Source organism: Arachis ipaensis, chromosome B9, assembly GCF_059453495.1.
Source record: "Arachis ipaensis isolate K30076 ecotype BB chromosome B9, ASM5945349v1, whole genome shotgun sequence".
Taxonomy (NCBI): domain Eukaryota; kingdom Viridiplantae; phylum Streptophyta; class Magnoliopsida; order Fabales; family Fabaceae; genus Arachis; species Arachis ipaensis.
In genome coordinates, this window is record NC_142444.1 from 101,718,379 (window position 1) to 101,725,528 (window position 7,150).

Below are 7,150 nucleotides of genomic sequence, written 5' to 3' on the forward strand. Positions count from 1 at the left end.
TAGACATGGCTTAATAGCCAGTCAAGCTTTAGCATGAATATGCGAGTAATTCATTCAATTTTAGGCCAAAACCTCAGTCCAAAAGAATTTAGACATGGCTTTATAGCCAGCCATGCTTCATGAAACACTAGAATTTATTCTTAAAAATTCTGAAGAAAAATATATTTTTGAAAAGATTTATATTATTTTTTTTCGAAAACAGATGAGAAATTTTTGAAAATAAAACAAAAAGAAAATTACCTAATCTGAGCAACAAGATGAACCGTCAGTTGTCTAAACTCGAACAATCCCCGGCAATGGCGCCAAAAACTTGGTGCACGAAATTGTGATCTCAGGCAACGGTGCCAGAAACTCTGTACGCACGTCTTAATAAATCGTTTTTCATTCACAACTTCGATACAACTAACCAGCAAGTGCACTGGGTCGTCCAAGTAATAAACCTTACGTGAGTAAGGGTCGATCCTACGGAGATTGTTGGTATGAAGCAAGCTATAGTCACCTTGTAAATCTCAGTCAGGCGGATATAAAATAGTTATGGAGTTTTCGAACATAAATAATAAATAGATAGAAAATAAGGATAGAAACACTTATGTATATCATTGGTGAGAATTCCAGATAAGTGTATAGAGATACTTTCGTTCCTCTGAACCTCTGCTTTCCTGCTGTCTTCATCTAATCAGTCTTACTCCTTTCCATGGCTGGCTTTATGTAAGGACATCACCGTTGTCAATGGCTACTTTTTATCCTCTCTAGAAAATGATCTGATGCGCTGTCAATGCATGGCTAATCGTCTGGAGGCATCACCCTTGTCAATGGCTGCATCCCATCCTCTTGTGAAAATGGTCCAAATACTGGAATAAGATTCACCCTCCTTTTGCGTCTGTCACTACGCCCAGCACTCGCGAGTTTGAAGTTCATCACAGTCATTCAATCCCAGAGTCCTACTCGGAATACCACAGACAAGGTTTAGACTTTCCGGACTCTCATGAATGCCGCCATCAATCTAGCTTATACCACGAAGATTCTGATTAAGAGATCCAAGAGATACTCATTCAATCTAAGGTGGAACGGAAGTGGTTGTCAGGCACGCGTTCGTGGGGGAATGATGATGATTGTCACGTTCATCACATTCAGGTTGAAGTGCGAATGAATATCTTAGAAGCGGAATAAGTTGAATTGAATAGAAGAACAGTAGTACTTTGCATTAATCTTTGAGGAACAGCAGAGCTCCACACCTTAATCTTTGGAGTGCAGAAACTCTACCGTATGAAAATACATAAGTGATAATGGTTCAGGCATGGCCGAATGGCCAGCCCCCATGAAAGTCTAAGATAGCATAAAACTGATCAAAGATGTGTAATACAATATTAAAAAGTCCTATTAATAATAAACTAGTTACTAGGGTTTACAAAAGTAAGTAATTGATGCATAAATCCACTTCCGGGGCCCACTTGGTGTGTGCTTGGGCTGAGCTTGAATGTTACACGTGTAAAGGTAAATCTTGGAGTTGAACGCCAGTTTGTAACGTATTTCTGGCGTTCAACTCTGGCTTGTGACGTGTTTCTGGCGTTTAACTCCAGACAGCAGCGCAGAACTGGCATTCAACGCCCTTTTACATCATCTAAAGTCAGCCAAAGTACGGACTATTATATATTTCTGGAAAGCCCTGGATATCTACTTTCTAACGCAATTGGAAGCACGCCATTTTGAGTTCTGTAGCTCCAGAAAATCCACTTTGAGTGCAGGGAGGTCAGAATCCAATAGCATCAGCAATCCTTCTTCAACCTCTGAATCTGATTTTTGCTCAAGTCCCTCAATTTCAGCCAGAAAATACCTGAAATCACAGAAAAACACACAAACTCATAGTAAAGTCCAGAAATGTGAATTTAACATAAAAACTAATGAAAACATCCCTAAAAGTAACTAGATTCTACTAAAAACATACTAAAAATAATGCCAAAAAGCGTATAAATTATCCGCTCATCAGCGTTCAACTCCAAGAGAAGCCTCTACACGTGTAAAGCTCAATGCTCAGCCCAAGCACACACCAAGTGGACCCCAGAAGTGGATTTCTGCATTATTTACTCATTTCTGTAAACCCTAGTAACTAGTTTAGTGTAAATAGGACTTTTTATTATTGTATTCCAAGTCTTGGTCACTCTGGTTCCCATCTGGGGCCGAGACTAATGAACTCCATTATCACATATGTATTTTCAATGGTAGAGTTTCTATACACCATAGATTAAGGTGTGGAGCTCTACTGTTCCTCATGAATTAATGCAAAGTACTATTGTTTTTCTATTCAATTCAAGCTTATTCCTATTCTAAGATGTTCATTCGCAACCAAGAACATGATGAATGTGATGATTATGTGACACTCATCATCATTCTCACTTACGAACGTGTGCCTGACAAATACTTCCGTTCTACATGCAAACAAGCTAGAATGAGTATCTCTTAGGTATCTAGTATAGGAGACTGAGTCTGAGATATTAGAGTCTTCGTGGTATAAGTTAGAACCCATGGATGGCCATTCCTGAGATCCGGAAAGTCTAAACCTTGTCTGTGGTATTCTGAGTAGGATCTGGGAAGGGATGGCTGTGACGAGCTTCAAACTCGCGAGTGCTAGGCGTAGTGATAGACGCAAAAGGATATTAAATCCTATTCCAGTATGATCGAGAACCGACAGATGATTAGCCATGCAGTGACAGCACATTGGACCATTTTCACAGAGAGGATGGGATGTAGCCATTGACAACGGTGATGCCCTACATAAAGCTTGCCATGGAAAGGAGTAGGAATGATTGGATGAAGACAGCAGGAAAGCAGAAGTTCAAGAGGAACGAAAGCATCTCTATACGCTTATCTGAAATTCTCACCAATGAATTACATAAGTATCTCTATCCTAGTTTATATTTTAATTATGTTTTTATTATCAATTCACCATAACCATTTGAATCCGCCTGACTGAGATTTACAAGGTGACCATAGCTTGCTTCAAGTCGACAATCTCTGTGGGATCGACCCTTACTCACGTAAGGTTTATTACTTGGATGACCCAGTGCACTTGCTGGTTAGTTGTGTGGAATTGTGACAAAGTGTGATTCACGTTTAAGAGCACCAAGTCTTTGGGAGCCATTGTTGATGATCGCAATTTCGTGCACCAAGCTTTTGGCGCCGTTGCCGAGGATTGTTCGAGTTTGGACAACTGACGGTTCATCTCGTTGCTCATATTAGGTAATTTTATTTTAATTTTAAGCTTTTTGTTTTTATTATTCTTATTTTCAAAAAAAAATAAAAATAAATATTTTCAAAAATATATTTTATTCAGAATTTTTAAGAATGAATTCTAGTGTTTCATGATGATCTGTTGAATCCTGGCTGGCTGTAAGCCATGTCTAATCTTTTGAACCGGGGTTTCAACTTATCATCACAAGAGCTTTTTGATCTTCACCCATTTGCCAGTTACACACATAGTTGTTGTATACATGGGAGGTATCAATATCTGCTGAAGCTTGGCTGGCCATTGGCCATGTCTAGTGTTTTGGACCGGAGCTTTCACTGAAAGCTTGGCTGGCTAGTAAGCCATGTCTGATTCCTGGACTGGAGCTTTAGACTAACATTGCAAGATTCCTGGAATTCCTATTAAAAATTTTGAAATCCTTATTTTCTTTTTCAAAATAATTTTCAAAAAATACAAAAAAAATTAATAAAATCATAAAACCAAAAAAAATAATTTTATATTTCTTGTTTAAGTTTTGTGTCAGTTTTTAAGTTTGGTGTCAATTCCATGTTTTTTTTTTAAATTTGTGCATTTTTCGAAAACTCATGCATATGTTCTTCATGATCTTCAAGTTGTTCTTGACAAGTCTTCTTGTTTGATCTTCGTATTTTCTTGTTTTGTGTCTTTTCTTGTTTTTCATATGCATTTTCAATTTGTTAGTGTCTAATTATTGAAAATTTCTAAGTTTGGTGTCTTGCATGTTTTTCTTTTCTTAAAAATTTTCAAAAATAAGTTCTTGGTGTTCATCTTGACATTCAAAGTGTTCTTGGTGTTCATCTTGACATTCATAGTGTTCTTGCATGCATCATTTGTTTTGATCCAAAACTTTCATGCATTGAGTCTTTTTTCATGTTTTTCTCTTCCATCATTAAAAATTCAAAAATAAAAAAAATATCCTTCCTTTTTTCTCTAATAAATTTTCGAAAATTTGAGTTGACTTTTTCAAAACATTTTAAAATTTAGTTGTTTCTTATGAGTCAAGTCAAATTTTCAATTTAAAAACCTTATCTTTTTCAAATCTTTTTCAAAAGTCAAATCTTTTTCATTTTTCTTTCATAATTTTCGAAAATTTCAAATTGATTTTCAAAAATATTTTTCTTATTTTGTTCATATTTCAAAATCTTTACTAACCATTAATGTGATTGATTTAAAAAGTTTTTAAGTTTGTTACTTGCCTAGTAAGAAAGGTTCAATATTTAAACTCTAGAATCATATCTTTTTAGTTTCTTGTTAGTCAAATAATCAACTTTGATTTCAAAAATCAAATCTTTTGAATTTTTTTTTTCAAATCTTTTTTCCAAAATAAGTTTCAATCACATCTTTTTCAAAATTAATTTCAAAATATTTTCTAACTTCTTATCTTTTCAAAATTAAATTTCAAATCCTTTTCAACTAATCCTATCTTTTTGTTTCAATCATATCTTTTTCAAAACTACCTAATTTTCGAAAATCACCGTCCCTCTTTTTCAAAATTCCTTTTAATTAACTATTTATTTTAAATTTTAATTTGATTCAATTTTATTTTTCTTTTTAAATTTTCGAATTTTTATTTTAAGTTCAATTTAAAAATAAAAATACTTTTATTTTAATTTATTTAATTTTCGAATTCTCTCATCTTTCATTCCCTTCTATTTATTTATTCATCTACTAACACCCCTCTTTCACCCAAGAATTCGAACGCATTCCTCTCCCTTGTGTTTGGATTCTTATCTTTTCCTTCCTCCATTATTCTCTTCTTATACTTACATAAGGAATCTCTATACTGTGACATAGAGGATTCCATATTTTCTGTTCTCTTCTTTTTCATATGAGCAGGAACAAGGATAAGAACATTCTTGTTGAAGCTGATCCTGAACCTGAAAGGACTCTAAAGAGGAAGCTAAGGGAAGCTAAAGCACAACTCTCTGGAGAAAATCTGACAGAAATTTTCGAAAAAGAAGGAGACATGGCCAAAAATAATAACAATGCAAGGAAGATGCTTGGTGACTTTACTGCACCAAATTCCAATTTACATGGAAGGAGCATCTCAATCCCTGCCATTGGAGCAAACAATTTTGAGCTGAAACCTCAATTAGTTTCTCTGATGCAACAGAACTGCAAGTTTTATGGACTTCCATCAGAAGATCCTTTTCAGTTCTTAACTGAATTCTTGCAAATCTGTGATACTGTTAAGACCAATGGGGTTGATCCCGAGGTCTACAGGCTCATGCTTTTCCCGTTTGCTGTAAGAGACAGAGCTAGAATATGGTTAGATTCTCAACCTAATGATAGTCTGAACTCTTGGGATAAGCTGGTCACAGCTTTCCTAGCCAAGTTCTTTCCTCCTCAAAAGCTTAGCAAGCTTAGAGTGGATGTTCAAACCTTCAACCAGAAAGAAGGTGAATCCCTCTATGAAGCTTAGGAGAGATACAAGGAACTGACCAAAAGGTGTCCTTCTGACATGCTTTCAGAATGGACCATCCTGGATATATTCTATGATGGTCTGTCTGAGTTATCAAAGATGTCATTGGACCATTCTGCAGGTGGATCCATTCACCTAAAGAAAATGCCTGCAGAAGCTCAAAAACTCATTGACATGGTTGCAAATAACCAATTCATGTACACTTCTGAAAGGAATCCTGTGAGTAATGGGACGCCTATGAGGAAGGGAGTTCTTGAAATTGATACTCTGAATGCCATATTGGCTCAGAATAAAATATTGACTCAACAAGTCAATATGATCTCTCAGAGTCTGAATAGATTGAAGGGATCATCCAACAGTACTAAAGAGGCATCTTCTGAAGAAGAAGCTTATGATCCTGAGAACCCTGCAATAGCAGAGGTGAATTACATGGGTGAACCCTATGGAAACACCTATAATCCCTCATGGAGAAATCATCCAAATTTCTCATGGAAGGATCAACAAAAGCCTCAACAAGGATTTAATAATGGTGGAAGAAACAGGTTTAGCAATAGCAAACCTCTTCCATCATCCACTCAGCAACAGACAGAGAATTATGAGCAGAACCCATCTAGCTTAGCAAATATAGTCTCTGATCTATCTAAGGCCACTGTGAGTTTCATGAATGAAACAAGGTCCTCCATTAGAAATTTGGAGGCACAAGTGGGCCAGCTGAGTAAAAGGGTCACTGAAACTCCTCCTAGTACTCTCCCAAGCAATACAGAAGAAAATCCAAAGAGAGAGTGCAAGGCCATTGATTTGACCATCATGGCCGAACCTACAAGGGAGGAGGAGGACGTGAATCCTAGTGAGGAAGACCTCCTGGGACGTTTAGTGACCAATAAGGAGTTTCCCTTTGAGGAACCAAAGGAATATGAGGCTCATCTAGAGACCATAGAGATTCCATTGAACCTCCTTTTACCATTCATGAGCTCTGATGACTATTCATCTTCTGAAGAAGATGAAGACATTGCTGAAGAGCAAGTTGCTCAATATTTAGGAGCAATCATGAAGCTAAATGCCAAATTATTTGGCAATGAGACTTGGGAGGATGAACCTCCATTGCTCATCAAGGAACTGAATGCATTGGATAGGCAGAAATTACCTCAAAAGAAACAGGATCCTGGCAAATTCCTAATTCCCTGTAACATAGGCACCATGACCTTTGAGAAGGCTCTGTGTGACCTAGGGTCAGGAATAAACTTAATGCCACTCTCTGTAATGGAGAAACTTGGGATCCCTGAGGTGCAAGCTACCATAATCTCATTAGAGATGGCAGACAACTCCAGAAAATAGGCTTATGGACTAGTAGAGGACGTGTTAGTAAAGGTTGAAGGCCTTTACATCCCTGCTGATTTCATAATCCTAGACACTGGGAAGGATGAGGATGAATCCATCATCCTTGGAAGACTCTTCCTAGCCACAGA

General features: G+C 36.8%; 1 non-coding gene across 1 annotated transcript; it reads right to left on the reverse strand.

The window, feature by feature from the left end:
• Nucleotides 1-5,621: 5,621 nt before the first annotated feature.
• Nucleotides 5,622-5,729, reverse strand: LOC148545671 (small nucleolar RNA R71). Its single transcript, XR_015900837.1, has one exon. It is a non-coding gene; the product is annotated as a small nucleolar RNA R71 (small nucleolar RNA).
• Between the last annotated feature and the right edge of the window lie 1,421 nt (nt 5,730-7,150).